Consider the following 26543-nt stretch of genomic DNA (forward strand, 5'->3'; position numbering starts at 1 on the left):
CATGGGAGTTCAAAGCTGTAGTAAGCCTTGATTATACCACTGCACTCCATCCTGGGTGACAGACTGAGACCTCATTCTCCTCCAAAAAATAAAAAAATAAAGAGTGGGCAAAATGAGAATTTAGTTTGGGACAGGCTGAGTTGGTCTTTCTAGGTAATTCAGGAGTGACATGTGAGAAGACAGAAGGACATAGGGAAGATAGCTGGCAGAATCCACACACTTAAGGGATGACCAGAAAAGTTGGGGAGGAAAAGTAGAACAGAGAAAGAATATTCAGAAAGGAGAGAAGAATACTAGGGAAGTAGGTGTCTTAGAAACCTGAAGAATTTCGAAAAGGAGGAAATGATCAACAGTGTCAAATGCAGTTGAGGTCAAGTGAGATGAAAACAAACAAAAAAAAGAATTCTTTCGATTAGCATAAAAAACATGCTGCAAATTCAGGAGAGACGTGCCCATGAAATTGGAGGTGGGTCAAATTGGAGTAGACTGATTGAGGAGAAATGATGGAATTAGGAGAATGAGTTTCTTTGTTTTTGAAATAAGAGTGACAGTTGCATATTTAAATGTTTATGCAAAGGACAAGTATATAGGGAGAAGTTGGCTGGACAGAAAAAATAATTAGTAGCGCAATTTCCTTGAGAGGGCAGCAATACATGTGACTAAAAACAAAGGTAAAGAAATTGGTTTTAGATAAGGGAAATTGATATTACCTCCTTTCTTCTTATTAGAATGAAAGTGAAGAAAGTCTGGATGAGGTCTGTGTATTAGTCCATTCTCACATTGCTATAAAGACATACTTGAGACTGGATAATTTATTTTTTAAAAATGGCTTAATTGACTCACAGTTCCACACAGCTGGTGAGGCCTCAGGAAACTTACAATCATGGCTGAAGGGGAAGTAGGCATGTCTTACATGGCAGCAGATAAGAGAGTGTGTGTAGGCGGAACTTGTCAAACACTAATAAAAGCATCAGATCTGGTGATAACTTAATCACTATCCCAAGAACAGCATGCAGGAAATCTCTCCCATAATCCAATCACCTCCTACCACATTCCTCCCTCAACACCTGGGGATTACAATTCAAGACTAAATTTGTGTGGGGACACAAAGCCAAACCATGTAAGTTTGTACAGACTTGGTGCTGTTAAATTGAGGGACTTCCTGAATGAAAGTTTCTCTTTTACAGACAAGGTGGAAGATAGAGACTTTTTTGGAAAATGAGAAGTATTGGTGAAGAGTGGTGGAAGCCTGAAGAAGATGAAAAGTATCTGAAATAGTAGGTTTGAAAATGAAAGAATGTGGTAACTTGAGTAACTACTTGGCAGCCTTGAGGGCCTAGATAGGACTAAGAAGCTGTCTCTGATGACGTGACATTGGTTGGCCTGGGTGATTTTCTTCAGCAGTGTCCAGCTGCCCACAGCCTTGCAGTGGGGTGGAAAGTTGGCTTAATAAGAGGTTGTGATTTTGCCACATGGCTATTTGCAGAAGCATAATATGGTAGATAAGTGAAGGAATTAATGTGTAAAGGATCTAAGTTAGATAGTGAGGGAAATAGGACCACAAATGGGTTAATGAAGAGCAGAAAATAGAATGATCAAAGGACTATAGAAACATATAAACTTGGAGAGCAGGCATACTATGAATATATGAGAGTGGGATATCTGAATTAATGATATCAGTGGTAGAGGAGGCAAACAAAGTTGAATTTTGGCTTCTGTAAAGAGGGAATCAAAAGAGTCTTAGTCTGTTCAGGATTCTGTAACAGAATACCATAGACTGGGTGGCTTATAAGCAATAGAAATTTATTTCTCACTGTTCTGGAGACTGAAAGTTTGAGATCAAAGTGCTGATAGATTTGGTGTCTGGTGAGGGCCTGCTGCCTGGTTCATAGTCAGGACAAGGAAGCTCTCTAGAGTCTCTTTTAAAAGGGCACTAATCGCATTCATGAGGTCTCCAATCACCTAATCACCTCCCAAAGACCCCACCTCCACAGACCAGCACATTGAGGATTAGGTTTCATCATACAACCTTTGGGAGGATATAAACATTCAGTCTATAGCAAAAGGCTATAGTTTTCTTCCTGATTTTGATGTCAAGGAACACAAATTTAAATAAAGCTATGTTCAAATGTCTTTTTCACTTCAGATTGGCCAAGATTAAAATGTTTGATATTACTATGTTGGCAACAAAGTGAAGAAATAGGCAATCTTGTTTATGCATTGCTAGTAACAGCTTAGATTAATATAATCTTTAAGAAGAGCAAGCTGACAAAATCAAATTAAAATGTGCATACCCTTTGACATAGCAGTTTCACTTGTAGAAATTTTACCTAAAAATAAATTTACATAAGTAAAAATTGTCAGATGTGTAAAATTATTTTTTGAAACAGTTTGTGCAAGTAAAAGATTGGAATCAATCTAAATTCCCTTATATAAGCAAATAGTTAAATAAATTATGATATATTCATATGATGGAATTAAAAGAACTCATACAAAATAAGGATGTTATTTTATGTTAATGTGGAACAAATTCTAACATAGTTATTAAAAGAAGCAGGACAATGTGTGCAGTATGTGATTGGTTTTGTAAAAGGAGGAAAAAAAGAAAAAATATTTACATATATGTATAATTGAAAATGCATAAAATATTTATAGATACCCTAGAAATGAAAACATTATTCACCTTTAAAAAGAGGAATTCAGTTGACCAGAAAACAAAGGTAGAAAATTTGTCAATATAACTATTTTTATACATTTTGATTTTATAAACATATTATTAAATTTCTAATTCAATTAGTTGGTTAACTAATTAACATCTATAGTTAATTACATATTTTATACATGTAAACCATTGGTAGACTTTAATTCAGAATTTTGTTCTATAAATCATTGTATGTATATATTTTAAACAAAAGATAAATAACAGAAAATATAAAAAAATATTTTTTAAGGTATAAAAAAATTATTGTAACTGATGTTTTCCTATACATCTGCAATTTTTTTATACCTTGAAAAAGAGTAAACAAAAGTAAACAAGTAAAAACACTTACCTGTGTGTTTAAAGCAACTGTTGGTTGTTTTCTGATACTTAAGGTAAATTCTTTCATAACTGAAGGTCAAGACCTCAGAGAAAACTCAAGATTTATCCTTCTACCATGTGAATGCTGCCTTCTGAGTGGACAGAAGACCTCTGTTCTTTCACACTACTGCCACTTTGACATCCATTTCCCACATAATGCACTTAAATTCCTCAGTCGGCTGGGCGCAGTGGCTCACACCTATAATCCCAGCACTTTGGGAGGCCGAGGCAGGTGGATCACGAAGTCAAGAGATCGAGACCATCCTGGTCAACATAGTGAAACCCCGTCTCTATTAAACATACAAAAAAAAAAAAATTAGCTGAGCATGGTGGCGTGCGCTTGTAGTCCCAGCTACTCAGGAGGCTGAGGCAGGAGAATTGCTTGAACCCAGGAGGCGGAGGTTGCGGTGAGCCGAGATTATACCATTGCACTCCAGCCTGGGTAACAAGAGCGAAACTCCATCTCAAAAAAAATTCCTCAGCCTACATTCAAAGCTCTCTATAATTGAACACTCCTCCCCCTGTTCAGTTATTTGGCTGAATAATGCTTATAGTTCATTTATCATGTTTCTGCCAGAAGAACTTCTTCATAAGTTCTTGAAACCCAGACACTCCTGACCCCCAGGCTTCTTTCTTGCTCCTGTAAAATCTCCCTCATTGTCTTGCTTACTCTTTTCTATGAACTGTCTTTGCACTTACCAGCTATATCACTCATTTTGTCAGTTAATGATATACCCTTCTACATTGTTATTTACTTCATTTGTTTATGTATTTCTTGAGGGGACGGAGTCTCACTTTGTTGCCCAGGCTAGAGTACAGTGGCACGATCTTGGCTCACTGCAGCCTGTGCCTCCTGGGTTTCAGCGATTCTCCTGCCTCAGCCTCACAGGTAGCTGGGATTACAGGCATATGTCACCATGCCAGCTAATTTTTGTATCTTTAGTAGAGACAGGGTTTCACCATGTTGGCCAGGCTGGTCTCAAACTCCTGACCTTAAGTAATCCACCTACCACAGTCTCCCAAAGTGCTAGGATTACAGATATGAGCCACCGTGCTTGGCCCATTTGTATATATCCTGTATTTTCAACCAGACTGAATATTTCTAGATACACCTTCTTCAACATCTAGTACAGTTCAATAGAAAGGACATGTCTAACATTACTGGATAAATGAATTAGAAATCCATGAACAAACAAATATTTTCACATTCTTGATTATAGTGACGATGATGCAAGTTTATCAGAAGTCTTAACTTCCATGTCTCACATCTTGCCCATTTTTACTCCAAAAGAATATGAGACATAGCATGATAATGCATCCTGGTGAGTAACCTAGGCAACTCCAGAATGCCATCCTTCAGAATATTGGGTACCTGTTGTTTTTCATCCTATCATGAAACTTCCTGTAAAAATAAAGAAAGAGGCATTTACTGTGTGGCATCGTTCTTTGCTTTCATCGATGTGAACTTTATAATATTAAAATGGTTCTAGAAATTTAGATATTAAAAATATTTTGAAATTCGTTATACATTACACACTGAAGTGCAGTAAAATAATTTGGTGCATTTTCCAAGTGGAATGTTGAGGACAATCACTGTAATTGCTATTTTAATTTTAGTCTCTTCAGTGTATAATTATGCTCATTGACTAATGACAACACTTGTTAGGCAATTACATTTACAGGGTGCTTGCATGACCATTTCCTCATTTATACCTATCAACAAGGTAAGGTAGCAATTGCCCCTATTAACATGTGAAGAACTCAGAGGTGTTAAGTGATTTACAATAAGTGCTGAAACAGAAAACTGTTCACAGGTCTTATGATTCCAAATCTAAAATGCATTTCATTATTCCCTTTGGATTTCAAAGGAAGAGCTTCCATTGAATATTAAATTTAAGATCAGTGATAAGTTCATTTATTCTATGTGTTTCAGGTCCTTAGATAATCTAACCTCTTCCTCCTTTCTTTTGTGAAAGAAGACATTACCATCTGGCACACTATTTAGTAGCTCAATTTCTGGAGGTAAATAACTAGGTTTGAAGCATTATTAGCTGTAAGATGCCAGGGAAGTTCCTTAACCTCTCTGTGATTAAAGTTCCTAATCAAGAAATCGATGCAATAAGAGCACTTGTCTCCTGGGATTTATGTGAATTGTAAAGTGCTTACCACAATATCTCATTATTCATTTTTCAAAATATTATTTATTATAATTATTTTCTTTAATATGACTCCCCTTGAATTTTTAATATTTATTGGTTATCATGTACAATGCACTGTGCTTGACATATTATCTATATGTCTCATTTACTTCTCCAAATATTTAATCCTTCAAGGTAAATACTATTATTTCCATTTTACGAGTACGGATAAAGACACAGAAGTTGAGAGTGCATTAGTAGCACATCTAAGGTTTTATGCCTAAACTTGTTTAGCTTCAACCCTTGTTTTTTCCATCTGTCTCCACTGCCTCTTTGGTTGGACAAATGAACTGAATTTCAAGTTGGTCTTAGTTTGATAAAGGCTTGGAGATGGTGTGTACAATGATCCCCACGGACAGAGAGTTGTACTCCCCCAGCAGGGGATCGGAGCACATTTGTGCTCAGACAATGCACAGACTGAATTAGGACTACATGTGCTGCCCAAGTATGGTCCCAGGAGGAAGCCTGCTGTTCATCTCAGCTTCTCCAATCATTTTATGCAACTCAATGAGCCACTGCTTTGGGACAGTGATTCTCTTACTGTTAGCTGAAAGGAAGATCAATGTGGGAGATAAATTTATGCCAAGGGAGAATAATGAGCTTATTATCTTCTTTCCTCCACTCTGCCTTATCAAACACATACAATTCTAGAAAATCTACTGGATTAAGAAGAATAAAATCTAATAAATTTAGGTGTCTTATCTTTTATTTAATAATAAAATCTAATCGACTTGACTTGCAAAGAGTTCTGAAGGGGATAGGAAAAAATGTAACCCATACAACTATAGAAATAAGAGCAGATATTTTTCAGAGTATGAAAACAGATTGGAGGTAATAGGAGGTTTTCTTTGGATAGGTTTAGGAATTAGTATTACAGTGGGTGGGCTGGGCATAGTGGCTCATGCCTGTAATCCTAACACTTTGGGAAGCTAAGGCAGGAGGATTGCTTGAGCCCAAGGGTTTGAGACAGCCTGGGCAACATGGCAGGACCCTGTCTCTACAAAAAGTACAAAAATTAGCTGGGCTTGGTGGCATGCACCTGTAGTCCCTCCTACTTGGGAGGGACTTCAGCTGAGGCTGAAGAAATCGAGACTACAGTGAGCCATGATGCACCATTGCATTCCAGCCTGAGTGACAAAGTGGGACCATTACTCAAAAAAAAAAAAAAAATTATAGTGGGTATAAATCCAGGTATCTAAATGTAGGTGTTCAACAATAAGTGCATTCCTATATTTTCTTTAAATTAAATTAAATCTGACCTTGAGTTTTTATCTCATGTATTTGACAAGAATCTGAATTTCAGTCTTACCTGTATTTCCCAAAGTAGTGCCAGAGTCTAAGAAGTGCCTGGTCTACAGTGCCCAGAAGATGGAGAAAATAATCTAGCCTCTCACTATTAAGGTTACCATATACACCCTTATTAACGAAGCCCATGAATCTTTTCTCTGGACTACTGTGTGTCTTACATAGGAATCTTTGCCAAGGCCAAAAATGGCAATAGATTCAGATTCATCCTTAGGTACATCACATGGCCATCCTCTTCTAAGATCCCCTGAGGAGGTCTTATCTCCTCAGGGCACCAACACTAAGAGGCAGGGTATCCCTGCTTGTTCCACTCCAATTCTCCTATCCTCTAACTTGTTTCACAGTCTTAAAATGCCCTTCTTTCTCCCTTCCAATTTCCCTTGTTCCTTTCAAAGGTGCTCCCTTCTCCTTTGGTTGGCCTCAAAAGCAATAACCACTACTTCTTCAATAAGTTTAAAGAAATTTTGAAAACAAAGAACACTGAACAGCAAAATTTCACTATATCTATCTTTATCTATCTATGTCTCTGTATCATTTTCTATTCACTATGTATAGAAAATAATTTTCTATTTACTATATATATAGTGAATATAAATTTCACTATATCTAGTTATAATTATTTTGTTTATTATTATAAATTATAATTATTTATGTTTATTTTGTAGATATGGGGTCTCTCTATGTTGCCAGGTTGGTCTCAAATTCCTGGCCTCAAAAGATCCTCCCACCTTATCTTTCCAAAGTGCTGGGATTACAGGTGTGAGCCACTGCACTTGGCCTATGTCCACTCTAAAATATTAGGTGAAAACCAGCATGGTACAAAATTGTAGCTGTCACATAATAAACTTCTATTTAAAGTTTTTGTACAAATTTCATATATAGAAAGTTAAAAATAAAAAAAAAATACATCAGGCAAGATGCAGTGGCTCACGTCTATAATCCAAGTGAGATGGGCAGATAGCTTGAATCCAGGAGTTTGAGACCAGCCTAACCAACAGGGAAAAGCCCATCTCTATGAAAAATTAAAAAATTAGCTAGGCAAGTGGGGTGCATCTGTGGTTCCAGATACCTGGGAGGTTGAAGTGGGAGGATCACTGAGCCCAGGGACGTTGAAGGTCCTGTGACTGCACCACTGCACTCCAGCCTGGGTGATAGAGAGAGACCCTGTCTCAAAAAAGAAAAAAAATCAAAGCACAAAAGCTGGAAAAACATATCAAAATGTGAATAGTTATTTTCATTTTTAGACAAGTTTTTAATTTTTTTAACGTTTGTTAGTGTTACAGTGGGTATTATTACTGAAGCTCGAAGATGGACCAGGAGCCCAGAACAAGAAGAAGGCTGCAAGTTTACCTGAGGAGCTAATGGAAGTTTTCAAGAGATTTAATTTGAACTGAGAATGGCAAAATGAGGCAGCATCAGAATCCAATTTTCACAACATCATGAAGTAGACTGGCTTTCCAAGTAAAGGGCTCAACTGGCATCCGTTTATTCTCTCAGATATTGTCATAGATTTAGTCCTTTGGGAAGCAAACATCAAGATAAAGTTAGATATACAAGAGATTCACTGGGGAAACTCTGTTAAAATGACAGAAGAAAAGGAGCAGCAGGACTCAGAGGAGGGCCTTTCAGACACCTGTGAAAAGAGAGAGTATACGGAGGATTTAGTAAGAGGAGCCTCGGACTTCACTGCTGTTGCGATAAAGTCTAAGCCACACCTAAGGGGAGTCCAAGGGCAAAGACTGCTTATCAGAGAAGTTTTGCATCACATGGAGCAGGAATGGCCTCCTCACAGACAGTCCACTAGGCTCAGTCACAGGTTAGAAGCATTCCTTGCAAGTTCATGACTCAGCTTTAAAAATGTAAAGTTCCAAAGGTGTGGCAAATGGGAACTATTATCTAACAATCACTCTTGCTGCAGGATTTCCTGGAAATCTTAGTAATATTTCCAAAGTCCATCCTTTGCATTGTAAAGATCCACACCTCCATAGTTCAGGAGCAACTCCTTTATGGTTTTTGTGGACTTTTCTACCTGGGGGGTCATTTAGAAGAGGGAAGTTAATGGGATGAACTCCAGTTCCCATTGTTGCAGTTGGGCTCAGGATCACAACAGGTACTTATATTCCCCCTCCTCCACTATCCTCAATCCTATTTACAATAGCTGCAAATATCTATATCTACATCTATAATCTATATCACCTTAGAGTATTTTTAACCAAGGAGGTGAAAGGTCTCTACAAGGAGAACTATAAAACGCTGTTTAAAAAAAATTACAGATGATACAAACAAATGGAAAATCATCCTATGCTCATAGATTGGAAGAATCAAAATTATGAAAATGACCATTGTGTCCAAAGCAAACTGCAGATTCAAAGCAATTCCTCTTGTAATTACCAGTGTCTTTTCTTTACAGAATTAGAAAAAGAATCTTAAAATTCATATGGAACCAAAAAAGAGCCAAAGCAATCCTAAGCAAAAAGAACAAAGCTGGCAGCATCACATTTGCTAATTTCAAATTATACTATAAGGCTATAGTAACCAAAACAGCATGGTACTAGTACGAAAGTACACACATAACCAATGGAACAGCACAGAGAACCCAGAAATAATATTAATTACCTGCAATCAACTGATCTTCAACAAAGCAGACAAAAACATGCACTGGGGAAATAACACCCTACTCAATAAATGGTACTTGGAAAATTGGATAGCCACATGCAGAAGAATAAAATTAAATCCTTATATCTAACCGTATACAAAAAGTAACTCAAGATGAATTAAAGACTCAAATGTAAGATCTGAAATTCTAAAAGTTCTAGGAGAAAACCTAGAAAAAACTCTTTTAGACATTGGCTTAGGCAAAAAAAAAAAAAAAAAAAAAAACAGAGTAGGACCAAGGCTCCAAAAGCAAATGCAACAAAAATAAATAAATGAGACTTAATTAAACTAAAATTCTTCTGCACAGCAAAATAAATAACTAGAAGAATAAATAGACAACCTACAGAATGGGAGAAAATATTTACAAACTATATGCCCAACAAAGGGCTCATATCCAGAATCTGCAAGAACCTCAAACAAATCAGCGAGAAAAAAAAATAATAATTCTATTAAAAAGTGGGAAAATAACATGAGTAGACATTTCTTAAAAGAAGATATACAAATGGCCAAGAAACATAAAAAAATGCCCAACATCACTAATTATCAGGGAAATGCAAATTAAAACCACAGTAAGATACCAACTTACTCTGCCAGAATGGCCATTTTTAAAAGCCAAAAAACAATAGAATGTTGGTATAGATACAGTGAAAAGGAAACACACACTGCTGGTGGGAATGTAAATTTAGTACGATCTCTATGGAAAACAGTATGGTGATTTTTCAAAAAAGTAAAAATAGATCTACCATTTGATCCAGTAATCTCACTACTAGCTATCTATCCAAAAGAAAATAAGTCATTATATAAAAAAGATACCTGCACTTAGTATGCTTATCATATCACAATTCACAACTGAAAAGGTATGGAGTCAACCTAGGGGCCCATTAACAGATGAGTAGATAAAGAAAATGTGGTATACATATATATCACATTCCATGGTGGTATACACACACCATGGAATACTACTCAGCCATTAAAAAAGAATGAAATAATGTCTTTTGCAGCAACTTGGATGAAACTGGAGGCCATTATCTTAAGTGAAGTAACTCAAAAATGGAAAACCAAATACCATATTTCTCCCTTATAAGTGGAAGCTAAGTTATGGCATGTAAATGATACACAGTGGTATAACTGACATTGGAGACTATTATCTCCAGAAAAGGAATAGTGGCAGAGGGGTGAGGGATTAAAAAATTCACTTATCGGGTATACTACACAACAATCTGGTGACAGGTATACTAAAAGCCCAGACTTCACCACTGTACAGTATATCCATGTAACCAAAAACTGCTATATTCCTAAAGCTATTAAAATAAAAATTTAAAAATGAGTAATAAATAATACATTCCTCTTGATATTAACTATTGTCTCTGCAGATCTTGGCTATTTACCAAGTGGCATGACCCTAACTCTTGTTCTTGCATTGTCTGAGCCCATAGTAAAATACCCCTCTTAGGCCGGTGTTGCTGCATATGTTAATCATATTTACAACTGTCATGGAAGAATCAAGAGATATCCAGTTGAATCATGTGAGTTCCAAATGTATTACTCCATGCCCCTGCTATGTACAAGTAGCCCTACCTCTTCCTGCTGATAAGAGGCAATTACTTTTCCCAAAATTGTCACTCTTTTCATCTGCTGGTCCCTGGACACAAGGAACCCAAAGTGCAAACATAGCTTGCACATTAATGGGATCTTTGTTGTGTCCCTGGCAAGAAAGTGCTCCCCTTTGGGAGTCAGAATCACTAAATTTGCATAGCCTAGAGTGTGGGGACAAGAAACACTAAGTGCTTCTATCGGTCACTGAGAGTGATAATCAGTAAGGTCACTCCTGTTTTCATCTGTAAGTTTCCAGACCTATGTAGTCTTCTACAGGAGATACAGCACCATATAGAGGTCTATGATTACTGCATATGTGGAATACTACACAATAGCATCCTTTCAAGTATTTCCATTAAGCTGGCACTTCAGCTCTGTATTCAGTAATCCATGTTAATGCCCATCCAGCTGGGTGTATGGGATACAGAATGTATGGTGTATAACACAAATGTAGGGCCCCCCCATGAACATGACCCTGTCTCACATCTTATTTGCTGAAAAGTGGATTCCCTTGTTGAATGCAACGTTTTTTGTTGCTTTTCTTTTTGTTTTGAAACAGGGTCTCACTCTGTCACCCAGGCTGGAATGCAATTGTAAAATTATAGCTCACTGCAGCCTCAACCTTCCAGGCTCAAGCAACCTTGAGGTGGGAGTCCCACAAGTAACTAGGACTACAGGCACACACCACTGCACCTGGCTAATTTTTGTATTTTTGTAGAGACAAGTTTTCACTATGTTGTCCAGGCTGGTCTCAAATTCCTGGGCTCAAGAGAACCACCCACTTCAGACTCCCAAAGCGCTGCTATTATAGGCATGAGCCTCCATGCCTGGATGAATACAATGTTATACGGAATGCTGAATCTGAAAATTTGACATTCTGTAAGTCCCCAATATGGGTGCTGGTTGAGGCTCTATGGCAGAAAAGGTTAATCCACACTTAAAAGATCTTTCCATATAAGAATGAACTGCAGGCCTTTCCAGGCTTCCAGATGTTCAAGGAAGTTGACTTGTCATTAAATAAGGGATTAGTTGTCCTAAGGAATAATGCCAACTTGGTAGCTTAGTATTGGTCTCTGTAGGATATTTGGAGGTGGCAATAGGTAGGTAGCCTTCATAAGTAGGAATTCATGCTGTTAAGCCTATATGTTGCCTCCATCACTGTCACCACAGCCACTCAATTCATGTCCATTGTGACAGTTCTGTGGTAACAAATGACCACGTGATATGGCTTGGATGTTTTGTCAGCTCCAAATTCTGTGTTAAAACGTGACTTCCAATGTTGAAGGCAGGTCTAGTGGGAGATTTTGGGGTCATGGGGACGATCCCTCATGAATGGTTTGGTGCCATCCCCCTGTAATGTGTGAGTCCTCACTCTGAGTTCACGTGAGTTCTGGTTATGAGTCTGGCACCTTTTTTCTCTCTCTCTTAATCCTTCTCTCACCATATGATATGCCAACTCCTCCTTTGCCTTCCGCCATGATTGTAGTTTCTTGAGGCCACACCAGAAACAAATTCCAGTGCCATCCTGCTCGTATAGCCTGTAAAACTGTGACACAAATAAACCTCTTTCCTTTACGCACCTCAGGTATTTCTTCATAGCAAAGCGAAGCGGACTAACACACCAAAGTTGGCTAACATCAGCTGATTAAGTTCTTTTGTCAACTTGGTCAGTGCAGTGCCCCTTCTGTGACTCGTTCTATGCGGTGGGTATTAGCATATGATACATAGATCTGTATATTTCCTGGCCACTCCCATATGCCTATCCACATTTCTCTATTCCGGACTTGTTTGTTCCTTTCCCTTCAAGGCCCCTCACCAGATGACCAGATCATTGACCACTGCCCAGGAATCTATTCATAGTCTCACCTCAGGCCACTTCCACACAAAGTGAATATCTGGGTACACTATTCACAGATATATGCTCTCTACTGTCTTTTGGGGCCTATCCCTGAGGTTGACAGAAATGCTATCACTGTCTGTTTTTAACTTGCACCTGTATATCAAGATGACCCATTCATAAGTCAATCTAGAGCCTTTGCTTCCACCTCAGCTGGTTATACAGGACCATCCCTATGGCATAAGTGTGAAATACAGGAGGGCACAACAGAAAATACACTGACTAACACGGAGGTCTGGGCTACCTACTCATGAAGCTAAATCTGACCTCTGGATCTAGCCAGGCTCAATACTGGGCTGTTTTCTATGATGGACTGTACTGGGCCAAATGACTCATATGACTCAATTCCAACAAAACTCAACTAATAATCAGCAGTTCTGGAGATGGCCACATGGTGCTCCAGGACCAAGCATTCTGTTTCAATAGGGCACAGTGATATAACAGGAGTTATTTTTCAGAAAATGTGTAATTCTCCACTGAGGAGGGTATGGTCCTACTCCAGAATTCCAGGGGCCTTTATCAAATGGTCTGTTGGACTGTATTTGCACTTAAACCTGCTACAGAGTCCTTACCTGTTCTTTCCCATTCAATGCTCGCTGGCAGTCCGGATATGGGCCAGAGAAGTGTTCTTAGGTTTGAAGTGTATTGTCTTCACAACTCAAAGAAGCCGATCAGGTGCTATCCTTACTTTTTGTAAGAAGGAATGCAAGATGCAGTGTTTAGTCTTTTATTTCAGAGGGGATGTCCTAGCACATACCTGACTATCCTCCTAGAATCTTTACTGAAGTGCCAGGTTTTTTAATCTCCACCGGGTTCTCTTCTCACCCTCAGGAGTACATGTGTCTTACCACCAGGGTCTCTAGTATGCTAACCAGTGCTTGCTCATTCTGCCCTTTTGGCTTGAGGGCACTCTACAGTCATTCTCCAGGATGCATATAGTTTCTGTAGGGACTAGACAAGCTAATTAAAAAGAGGCGTGATAGATAACACCACACTGCAGCCTTTAGGGCTTTACTGGTTGGCAACCTCAGCCAACACCAGAATAAAATTGTTGTTTTTGATTTACCATCTTGGCCAGGAGGGTGAGGAGGGGTCAGTTTCAGAGACTTCCACTTGGCTTCCCTGCCATGACAACTCTAACCCCGCAAGCCAAGGAGCCATTGCGGTAGTTGCTCAAATTGCCAAGAGTTTTGTTCCTTATTATTAATTTGGTAACTAGAAAACATCTACAAACTCAATGTACACTAGACTTTAGCTAGGTCTCCATTTATCACCTGTCTCCCATAAGTTTCCATCCTAACAGTAGAATCATCATCATGCTTTGGGTCTCTGGGTACTAATATAAACTCAGAATCTATGCCCAATAGTTCTCAAAATATTTGTGTACCCTCTGTTTCCCAGTGTACCTGAGTAAATGGCTGTAGGCAGTGCTGTGCTGGTATGTATTTTTAACAACTAGCTCAGGGGCAAGGAAAGCAAGAGGGGAATATCCTCTTTCATAGTGTTTGCTAATTTCCATGGTATAAATAGTCCTACCATGACAAATTTCAAGCTTCTTTTAAATAACTGGAAAAAGATGCAGGTAACTCTCTGAACCAGGTAGGAGACAGCTCCAGCACGCCACTCAGTAGGTTTCTTGGAGGGAGAACTTCAGTGTTTCAGAGTCCTTCCCTGACAACCCAACCATCCCTTTATTCACTGAGTTCTGAATCTGAAAATTGGCTCAAGTTCAGGAACGGAGCCAAGCCCTCAACATGCTTTTCTTCCATTCTCGCATTCTTCTGATTATAGATATTATGTAGCATCCTTGTTGTTTGCCCATCAATTTACCCCTAGGAACACCATGTTCAATTAAGCATCTCCACAACTCTCTGTGGGTCAAGCTCCCTTGGATGCCCCTTTAACTTACCAGTTGTTTTGGTAATTACAGCTGCCTGGTTTCTACTGACTAAGCACTCACAACTCCTTTATTATTTCGGGGCTCTGTCATCCCATTGCCATTAGTGAACCTAGCTCTGAACCTAGCTCTGTGGTTGCTTCTCCTCCCATCATCTCTAGTCTGTAGGGAAACCCACAGCTAAACTTATTATTGACGCTGTGCCTTCACACAGCACCTCCCTGATGGCCTTGGTGGAGATGGTGTCCTCTGGGCCGTTCTATGGAGCCTAATCCTCGGGTGAGTCCAATAGCCTCACAAAATATATCAATGCCAGGGTGCCAACTCCTTGAGCCTTTGTATTCCTGCCTCTCTTATTTGCCAGGATAACTCAGGCATTTCTAATTCACTCAGAACCATCACTTTCTCCACTTTCTCCAGGTGCTAAGAGTCACCATAGAAGTAAATTTGCCTCGTCCTCTAGCATCTTCACCAGAGATCAAAACTGTGTCTTGGGAAAGGGCCTCCAATCATTGAACTCTTGCTTATTCAGTCTTATGTTGTTGATCTCTTAATCAGGCACCCTCCAAACCCAATCTCATGCATATTGTCTTGTCATCTGCTAGGCATGACAGCAAACACTTGAATCTCCCTTGTGACTGTAATCTTCTCTTCTTTATCAGGCCCCACCTCATCTCTACCAAGGTTATGTTGATATTCAATCCTCAGTATATTGCTGGCAGCCAGCAGAAGAGGCGAGGGGAATCTTCTAAAGGGTCACCTCTGACAAGACAAGGCTGCATTGTTTGCTCACATTGGGGAAGTTCTAGCTCTTGTTAGGGAGAGGCCAGCTACCCCATCAGGCTCTAGTTTCAGAGGAGTCTGGAGGGACACTTTTTTTTCAGGGTACAGGCCCCACATGTTTCTGTCCTGTATTTTAGTGGTCCCAGGTTTTTCCAGTCAAGGTCTTGACCTTAGCAAAGGTCAAGCCCCAACCCTTCTGGGCTGAGCAGTTAAAATTCACAGGAGCTCTGCAATTCTAACTAATGAGGCCTGAGCACACTCTTCAGCTGTGCCCACTCTTTACTGTATGAGCTGAGGGCCAAAGAGGCCTGCTGGCTCTTACACATAGACTTTACCATTTACTAACGACTCCCACTTTTCACTCTCTCTCAGTATCAATATATTAATTACCAGCCAACCTCCTTGTTCCTATAGACATTTTTCCATTCATACCTTTCAAATGTCTGAATCATCTTGCCATTAAGGGCATTTCTAGCCACCAGGGCTTTCTTCTGAATGAGTGTTGGTGAAAGCTTAGCCATTGGCCTCCAACTTGCGCCAGCGGTTATCCATGTCCCACCATCTGAATGAGATGGAGTTCCCCTCACAACTAGACAGTGATGAGCCAGTCCTTAAGACAATCTTAAAACCTGTTTTGTTGAACCATTGCTGATACCATTAATAAAGTTCTCCAAGAAGTACACGAAAAGATGTAATAAGGTAGGCAAGAGGGAGGAGGAGATTCCAATGAAAAACAAGAGGAGAGGTGGCAGGAATTGGTGTATGCAGTGAAAGCCATAATGAACTAATCCTTGGGCAAGTAGCCTGAGGATGCCTGCCTGACTGTGGAGGAATTTCTTTTTTTTTTTTTTTTTTTTTGAGACAGAGACTCACTCTGTCTTCCAGGGTGGAGTGCAGTGCCATGATCTGGCTCACTGCAACCTCCACTTCCCCAGTTCAAGCGATTCTCCTGCCTTAGTCTCCTGAGTAGCTGGGATTGCTATTGCCTGCCAACATGCCCAGCTAATTTTTGTATTTTTAGTAAAGATGGGGTTATACCATGTTGTCCAGGATAGTCTTGAACTCCTGACCTCAGGTGATCCTCCTGCCTCGGCCTCCCAAAGTGCTGGGATTACAGGCAGAAGCCACTGCACCTGGCTGACTATGGAGGAATTTCTTTAAGTAAACCTTAGTTGTGTTTTCTGGGAAGAATTATCTCACCCACTGTTTTCCATGGGCCTTCACTTGACTCTCTGATAGAGATAAGCACCTCTTTGACTACTACCTCCCATCCTGCACCTAAAATGACTATTAAGGGACTATGCCTTTCCTGAGAGATATTCATCTTTGGGACAAATTTGAAAGCCCAAAATTTGTTTAAACAGTCAAAAGCTTTTTTTAGCAATTTAATTCACTCAAAATGTTTGGTTTTTACCAAACAGCCTCGCCTTCTGTTACTTCCTTGCTCTCTTTCCCCTGTGCCTCTCTCTTACGTTAATTGGCCTCCATTGAGGCCATCCGAATAGATGTTTGGCATCTCTGTATTTCAATTTACTTTTCTTGCAGGTAGGTTCCTATTTTTGACTAGCAAGCCTTCACAGGAGGCACGTGAGGTACAGATGTCTTATCTCCTGCTATGTGAGATACAGAAGCTTTTCCAAACCAGAAATGAGAAGGTAGACATGGTCCTAAATGTCTGTACTTTCTTTCCTTCCATCTCTGCTAGCAAACCTATCAATGCTTGACTAGGTTCTTTTTCTTTTTCTATACCTTAGTAAAAGCAACAAGGAGCAGCCAACACAGGAAATGTTCACTTTTTCCAGATACTTTCCTTAGGGCTTTAGGTTAGGTAAGCACTTGTCCTTGCCTTCCAATTTATCACAAGGAATTGAATTGTAAAACATTTGAGCACAGCATCCAAGAATTCCGGATTTCAAGTTTAACTGCTAATCTAATGTCACATAGTTTGGGTTTTTCTTATGACAATCTGACTGCAAGTTACCAATTGCTGAAACAGTAATGGTGATCTGAGCTATAAAGTATAAAATAATCAAATTCTTAAGAACTATAGATGTTTACTTCTGAAGGACCATACATATTTATTTATTATAGAATGTTCATGAAACATTCTAGGGAGGGTGTTGCAGGGGGTTAGCAATTAGTAGCTTTACAACCTTCAGCATGTGAATTCTAAGGTGACTCTGGTCATCAATGTTTAAGCCTAAGGAGCATGGAGGTGCAAACATAGAAGTCTAAAGAAGACAGATATGACTTCTGTTCACCCATCACTTGTGGGAATATAGTCATGTTAGATAAATCTAAGGGGCCTGGGGAATATATTGCCATATAGCTTAGCTACAATTTTATTGTAGCTAAGAATAATATTGAAAGAAGGTAAGAATATATTCTAATTGACAGCTTACTGTCAACCCTTTTTAATGAGTGTCGTGAATTTCAAATAGTTTTCTCCCCAAACCTAACATGTCAAGAGCAGAACTCATTCTTTTTCCCTCAGTCTAGCTCTTCTCTCTGTTCTTTCTACATTTATGAATGGCATTGCCATTTTTGTAGTTATCCCTGCCCAATATTGGAGTGGTTCCTGGCTCTTTCCTTTCCCTAGTTATGCTATCCAACAGGCTGCAGGGAAATTGTTTGTTCCACCTGGCTTGTGTCCTCCACAATCTGTCTCTTCCATTCTGTTTCCACATCACCAATTTAGGTCAGCCCTTATTACCACATCAATTATTGTGATAACTACTTGAATTGTCTGCAAATTTCCAAATGTTTTCCTATATTCCATATAACTTGATGAATTCATCTTTCCAAAGCGCATCTCTGAACTACCTATTTTCTATTCAATAGTTCTTCAGAGCCTGCTCAAAATTTAACACAAATTATCCTGCTGTGCAATCTCAGTGGCCTTGTCTTCCATGCCTTTGGCTTTTATACCAAACTTTCCCAACAGGATTAGATCCCAATGCCAAAATACATCCCCTGTTTTACCACTTTCAAGCTTTTGCTTTTCTGCACTTTGAAATTGACTTTTCCCCTACTTCTTGAGATGAAACATAGCCTCTGGGTATATGATTTTGAACCTCAGCCCTACCACTAACTTTTCAGCCCCAACAAGTCATTTCACATCTCTAAGCCTCTGTTTCTTCATTTATAAAGGAAGATAATGACAACCACTTCACACAAGGTTGTTTTCAGAAATAAATACAATGATTTACGTAAAGTACCTCATATATAACAAGCGCTTGATGAAGGTTAATTTGCTTTCTCTTTCTAGGTATTGAAATTGTGCCTGCTTTAAGTACTGTATTACTTTCTCCACTAAGCCTGTATATCACTAGTGTTATCACAGATAAATCCTCAAATACCAATGTACTATAGTTGGGCCTGCTTTCTTGCACCTCTGCTATTGCCTTAAGAAAAGCATATCATTAGCAGCTCGTTTGTCCACAGAGAATAAGAAGCACATTTAGTAGATCTGATCACAGCCTGTAGTTTGGAACCAAGCCAACCCAAGACCAGTCTGGTATAGCTAAAGCTTAGTCAACATATAAATGTGGGTCTGAAATATAAGTGATTTGTTATCAAAACCATAATGAGATGCCATCTCACACTAGAATGGTGATCATTAAAAAGTCAGGAAGGAAGAGATGCTGGAGAGGATGTGGAGAAAATAGAACCACTTTTACACTGTTGGTGAGAGAGGGGGTTCAACCATTGTGGAAGACAGCGTGGTGATTCCTCAAAGATTTAGAACCAGAAATAACATTTGACCCATAAATCCCATGACTGGGTATATATCCAAAGAAATATAAATCATTCTACTATAAAGATACATGCACACATATGTTTATTGTGGCACTGTTCACAATAGCAAAGACTTGGAACCAACCCACATGCCCATCAACGATAGACTGGATAAAAAATGTGGCACATATATACCATGGAATACTATACAGCCACCGAAAAGAATGAGTTCATGTCCTTTGTAGGGACATGGATGAAGCTGAAAACCATCATTCTCGGCAAACTAACACAGGAACAGAAAACCAAACACCACACCTTCTCACTCATAAGTGGGAGCTGAACAATGAGACCACATGGACTCAGGAAGGAGAAGATCACACGCCAGGGCCTGTCAGGGACTGGGAAGCAAGGGGAGGGAGAGCATTAGGACAAATAGCTAATGCATGTGGAGATTAAAACCTAGATGATGGCACATATATACCTATGTAACAAACCTACACATTCTGCACATGTATTGCAGAACTTAAGGTATAAAAATAAAAAAGATTTAAAAAAATTTAAAAGAATAAATGATTTGTTGTCATAGGTTATTGAATTCAGAGTGGTTTCTCAGGAAGCATCTTTGCAACAAAACCGATGGATACATGTTATTATACTAAACATAATACACTCAACAAACACTTAAAAAAATTATTTAAAATTTGACTTAAATAAATCATGAGTACAATCATAATAGTGCTGAATACACTCCCTTAAAGTTCTTCTTTCTTTATTTTTTGTTTTTAAGTAGAAAATGGTGTCCTCAAAAAAAAATATATAAGATCCTCAGATTTTTTTCAAATCGGAAACTTGCAATTTAAAAACCAGCACCTCAATAAAGCTGTTTAGCATCAATAAATCAGTCATCCAGAAAATGACAAAAATCAATGAATGGCATTGCAGAGCACATAGAATATGTAGTATACTTCTCTTTAAGGTAATTCATGTAGAACAGAATGGAAATTCAATTTAAATTATTCTTTGAAAATTTATGAAATTCTTACAACAAAAATGATAATAGCTACCATTTACTGGACACCTAATATTCTACATACCAAACATAATACACTGCTATGTTCAAATACAATTTATAAATTCATTCTGTGAGATATGTATTATTTTCCCACAGAGTTTAAATTACATGCCTCAGGTCACACATATAGTACAGGTCAGAGCCATGATGCTAAAACAAACATGCCTGACTCTGAAAATCTTCCTCTTTCCCCTGTGCCACACACTGAGAAAAAAATTGAATTTATTGAGACTTAGTCAAAGGAGTGTCAAAAGTAACCTTAGTTACAATTTTTAAAAGTAAATTGTGTCAATTCTTTATATTTAGCTTTGGTTAAACCTGATATATACAGCCCATTTCTGTTTAACTAGAGGCCACTTTTTCAGCAATCTCTGAGATTCCGATGAGTTCATTCATCTAACTCACTAAATAGAAGGTTATTGATCTTGAGCATGTTCCACAAACTGCTTTGGAGACTAGAAAAATAAAAATGAGAACCCATGGTCTCTATCTGCAGGGAATTTACAGCCTAATTGGGAGATGGACATGCAAACAAATAATTATGCCAACTCAATAGCAATTAGTAAGATGCTAATTAAACAAGATTTCTACCCATCAGATTGGCAAATATTAGAATGTTGTACAATGCTAAGTGTTGACAGGGATGTGAAAACTCCAAATGTGGGAGTCATGATACTATAGTAGAGACAGTGAAGAGGTTTTTTTGATTACATTAAATTTTAAATGTCTAAGTGAAACCTAAGTGGAGTGATCCAGTAGGAAATTAAGCACAACATGCTTAGAGCTCAAAGAGATCTCTCCAATGAAAGTTTAACTGTAGGGGTTTTCCATGGTTAAGGCCATGGAAGCCAAAACTAAAACAAAACAAAAATGCAGAAAGGTGTCTGGGCAGAGAAGTTTCAAAGTCTGGGCACAAAATCTCAGGCCTGCAGTCAAGACTGGGTGAAACATGTTTATCATGAGATACTACAATGCCAACCTAAAGAAAAAGATGTAATTAAATGAGGTAAAGTGTTGGATGAAAATCTGCAAATGAGAGATTGCACTTTGAGTCACATGACCTAGGGGCTGAGTCCATCTTCAGAGTGAACAGCTTGTCCTTTCTTTGGATTTTGAGTGTCTCTGAGAATTTTACAAAAACTACATGTCCTTCCCCAGGGCAAAGAAGAAATGTATTTTTGAGAGTCATTTTGGGGTGTTATGTATCCTCTGATGAACTCCAGTTTCAAAATACCGAGTAAGGATTCATTATTATTATATAACTAATTTCTCTTTCAAACATTTTTTTTCTTTTCATCTAATCAAGTTTTTCCATAGTCTATAAACTGGTGTCAGTGGAGTTCACTGCAGATAGTAGGAAAGGTATCTTGAATTCAGAGTGGTTTCAGGTTTATTTCACTGGGGGACAGACTCATGGCTACACTTAACTCTCTCATTAAGTTTTGAGTAAAAAGGGAGAACTAACCAATCTTGTACTTGTTCCTAGAAATCTATGTACAAAGAGCCCTAAGTTCTCTTTTTCCATTTTCTTGTCTTTGTGTTCATATGATGTGTTGGGCTGCTGTTTATAAAGCTATCTTCCAGACGCCATTTCTGAGGCCAGGTGGCATAGTACTAGTGACAAAGAAACTGATCTTGTGCCTCTTGAATGAGGGCCTTAAATGCCTATTTGAGAAACATTACATGGCAGATTTAATTCCATGGACTAAGTGACTGCCATTTCAAGGAATGACACAGTAAAAATCTAAAACCTTGATAATAAATGGTGAAAACTCTCTAGATAAAGAGTACCTTCCTCTCTCATAAAATTATGAAAAGTAATGATGGAAAAGGATGTTCACTACAATGAACATGTTGATTGTCAGCTTCATACTATGCTTGAAAATATTTTTTCCAGTTTAGTTTTAAGTCTAAAATGATGGCTTTTTTACTTTTTTTTTCTCTTTTGGAGTGCGGGGCATTTACTTCTGATATTAATTATTTTAAAAAATATCTAGAACATACTTTTACTTTATCTATGAACAAAGTAACACAATAGAGTAAAAAGGGTACTAGATTAAAATTAGGATATTGGGGATCAAATCTCACTCCACACAACAGCTGTGTGTATTTTTTTGTTGATGTTGTTTAGACAGAGTTTCACTCTTGTTGACCAGGCTGGAGTGCAATGGTGTGATCTCAGCTCACTGCAGCCTCCACCTCCCAGGTTCAAGAAATTCTCCTGCCTCAGCCTCCCAAGTAGCTGGGATTACAGGCACCTGCCACCACACCCAGCTAATCTTTTTGTATTTTTAGGAAAGACAGGGTTTTGCCATGTTGGCCGGGCTGGTCTCGAATTCCTGACCTCGGGTCATCTACCTGCCTTGGTCTCCCAAAGTGCTGGAATTACAGGCATAAGCCACCACTCCTGGCCATGGCTGTGTGTCTTGGAGCAAGTTCCTATACCTGATGTGCTGATTTGGAAACTGAGGACAATACTTTACTTTCTACTAAGATTGTTGCAAGGATCAAATGAAGTAAACTATATACAAAGCAATTTTGTCAAGCTTAAGGTTTTACATTTCTATTTTATTATCAATGTGTTAATAAAAATCTGATGCTCAGATAAGTCTTGAATGAATATTCAACCTTGTTAAGAGCTAGACTCAAGATGTTGATTCTCGTTTCCCTCTTCTTCCTCTATGGTGAAATATCTGAGCTCTTTTGGTACAGTGATGGGTACTTAGATAAACTGCTTGAAGGCTGTGTGTGCAAGGGTGAAATGGGAGGTGCTGCACATACCGCCAAAAGGCCAGCTGGATGAAGATTTGATAATTTTTTTAGGCACTTAATAAAAATGGAGAACCCCATTAACTATAGAGTTTTTTGTTTTGCAAAGCATTATTTACAAATTTGGGGCCAGAGCTGGGCTATTTTATTTGTTTGATTAGCTGATTAGTTAGTTACTAACGTTGGATGTCTGCCTTGGCATATTTGGTTGCCCTGATAAGTGAATCAGCATCATAAGCCATAGTGGAGCTAAGAAAGGCAGGGAGAAAGAGAGAGAGCAAACCGAACATCTTGTCATTAAAGAAGAAATTTCTGATGAAAATAAAAACATCCAATGGGGAATTGCATTAAGCTGTTTGCTCTGCTCTGTTCTATGAGATGTGAACTATTTTCTCAGTCCCCCATGAAATCTTCATTACATTCTCTTGCTCAGTGTTTCACAGAGGAGGGTTTGCTCTGGGGCAGAATGCTGCAAATCCCAGAGTTCTGTGTCAAGGCTGAGGTGGAACCGAACTAGAGGCTGCTCCCTGGAAGGCAGCCAGACAAGAGTTACATGAAGATTAACAGAGACAAAGAGGGCAACGCTGAGTTCTGTAAGTATCAGTAATCATTTTATTATTGTAACCTGCCATCTCCTGAGTCTGACCCAGAACAACTAACAACTTAGCTTCCGAGATAAGGAGGGTGTGGCTGTGTTATGACATATGGTCTATTTCACCACCTTACCATGCTTACAACACCTGTTTAGCTCTTTAAAGCAATGTGGATAAGAAAGGGACACATTGAATATGTTCTGATTCTATTATTAAGCTGTATTTTTCCTGTATTTTTATTTTATTTTTATTTTCCTGTATTATTAAGCTGTATTTTTCCTTCCTTTCTCAATCAAGATGTATCTCACCATACTTTAGTATTATCCTTATAGAACCTCATTTTCTCTTGTCATTACAGTTATTCATTCTAATACACAACAGAAGTAAGCATCTTTCTTTGATAAGAAAACAGCATGAATCTGTGGAGTCAGTTTAAAAACAAACAAGAGGGAGGCCAAGGCGGGTGGATCACGAGGTCAAGAGATCGAGACCATCCTGGTCAACATGGTGAAACCCCGTCTCTAGTAAAAATGCAAAAAAAATTGGCTGGGCATGGTGGCGCGTGCCTGTGATCCCAGCGACTTGGGAGGCTGGGGCAGGAGAATTGCCTAAACCCAGGAAGCGGAGGTTGCAGTGAGCAGAGATCACGCAATTGCACTCCAGCCTGGGTGACAAGAGCGAAACTCCGTCTCAAAAAAATAAAAAAATAAAAAAAAAAAAAAAACAAACAAGAAAACAAGCTTAGGCATGTGAAAGATTCATTTATCAAAGCCCTTGATTTTTGTGTATTTTATTTAAAAATAAATTTGAATTCATCTTTGGCTATCTATTGCTTTATCTGCAGAAAATACACCTTTATCCACCAGGTACCCAAGACTAGATGCTTGCTTTTACCTCAGTATTCCTGATAAAAATCTTTGGCTAGGTGTATTGGCTGGTTCATGAGGCATCTTTTATACACACACACACACACACACACACACACACACACACACACACACATTCACACACACACAAAGACATATACATAATATATAATATATATATACATACACATAAGATATATGCATCGTATATACATGTAAGACGTATGTGTATATATACTTTTAAGAGCATAGTAATTAACACAACACAATACTTTTTTAGTGTTTTTAGTTCAGCCTAGAAATGAAAAAAGGTGGATTTTTTGTTTTCACAGACACTAAAACTTAGAGGGGCTGAACTTAAGGAACAGGAGGTGGGAGAGGCTAAACATCCTTCAATGTGAGGAAGAGTCCTACACGACAAGGAATGATACTCTGCAAATGCCAACATGCCTTCACTGGAAGATACCTCTGTTCTCTACTGATATGATAGACACTCACAGATATATAGAAAGAGAATTCCAACTTCCTAACTTTTGACTCACCTACACTCCAGCCTGGGCGACAGAGAGAGACTCCATTTCAAAAACAAAACAAAACAAAACAACAAAAAGACTGCAAAGATTAAATTACTTGGTTATTATGCAACCTTCTTCACTCTATAGGTGATGGGTTGTAAGTGATGTAGTGCATTATTCAATCTATTGTAGCCAATCACACCATCATAGACTTATGATGCAGGTTCACATCTCAAGACAACCAAATACACCAAGGACTACAACCACCATTACTACCGAACTAATCAGAAACTGAGGGCTGTTTTAAAGTTCTGATTGGATTTCTACTTTATACTATTAAACCATTCAAAAAAAGATAAAGAAAATAGTCATTTTATGTTGAAAAATTAAAGATAAAGATGATATTTCAGATCTTGATTGTTAAGGAGAGAATACTAAATGCAGATAGGTTTTGACAAAGATTCTTAGGTGATATGCTGGGTCAGCAGGAGAGAATTCTATAACCAGTTATCAATGACCACTGTGAATGTAGGAAAGGTGCTCATACCACATATTTTTCACCTGTTATAATTAAAATATTTTACATTTTTACAGTTATTCTTTAAAATTTAAATAAGTGAATCAATAAATATGATGTCTATAATACTGTCAGATATCATTGTATATTTTTCTGATAATAGGTGATGAATAATCCATTATTAGAGCAATTTTAATTGCTCATTAAGCATATGCCTTGATGGTGAAAATATAACCATGAAGGAATAACTAGGATCTAAAGAAAGAGGGTGAGAATGAAAGTGAAAGATTTATATTCTCGGTCAATTTAATTACTGTGATTTGGGAAGCACAATGCCCCAGAAACAAAGAATATTCTTCTTAATCTATGACCCATGACTTCTCTTCCAGAAAAAAAAAAAAAAAAAAAAAAAAAAAAAAAAAAAACTTTGTCTACAATGCACATTTTCATTGATTCTTATCTTCCCACTGTTGTAGCTAAGGTTTTAAAAGTGATCACTTTTATGTTTCTTAAAACCTTTTTTAAAAATCCAGGATGTGTTTAAGATTTTTCATTTCCTGAATTATTTTTGACTTCTGGGATCTGGAAATCTGATACTTCTGATTTTACCACAAATATTTCTGAGACTCTTTAAAGCCTGAAATTACACTAACTTTTCTTACAGTTTAAGTAAATGCCTACTCAGACCCAAGATCTCGATGTTCAATAGTATAAAGTTTCTCAGTGTATCTTCTCTAATACCCAGTGAATTTACAGTTTCATTGGTTAGCAAAATACTACTACTAGAATGCATTTTTATAATGCCTTCCAATTTGTAAAGTACTTCCTCTTCTGTAATAGTGAGGCAACAGATACGAAGCTAATAAACAATGCATATGAGTAGTTATACTATGAAAATATGGAAGTAGATCTAGAAGTAGATTAGATAACTAGAAATTAAAAGATGAATATTCTGAAATTCAGTACATTTGCCACTCAACATTGTGGCTATGCTTACTGTGTCTTATTTAGGAATAGTTATTATTCACTGTGAAACTGGTGAACCAAAAATATCAATTAGCTA

The 26543-nt window shown here is 38.2% G+C and overlaps 1 long non-coding RNA gene across 1 annotated transcript; it reads right to left on the bottom strand.

The window, feature by feature from the left end:
• Positions 1-4276: 4276 nt before the first annotated feature.
• LOC116563145 lies at positions 4277-8087 on the bottom strand. Its single transcript, XR_004274243.1, has 2 exons — positions 7933-8087; positions 4277-4481 (listed from the first exon to the last, which is right to left on the bottom strand). It is a non-coding gene; the product is annotated as an uncharacterized LOC116563145 (long non-coding RNA).
• Between the last annotated feature and the right edge of the window lie 18456 nt (positions 8088-26543).

This window comes from Sapajus apella, unplaced genomic scaffold, assembly GCF_009761245.1.
Source record: "Sapajus apella isolate SASKATOON/1434 unplaced genomic scaffold, GSC_monkey_1.0 scaffold34, whole genome shotgun sequence".
NCBI lineage: Eukaryota > Metazoa > Chordata > Mammalia > Primates > Cebidae > Sapajus > Sapajus apella.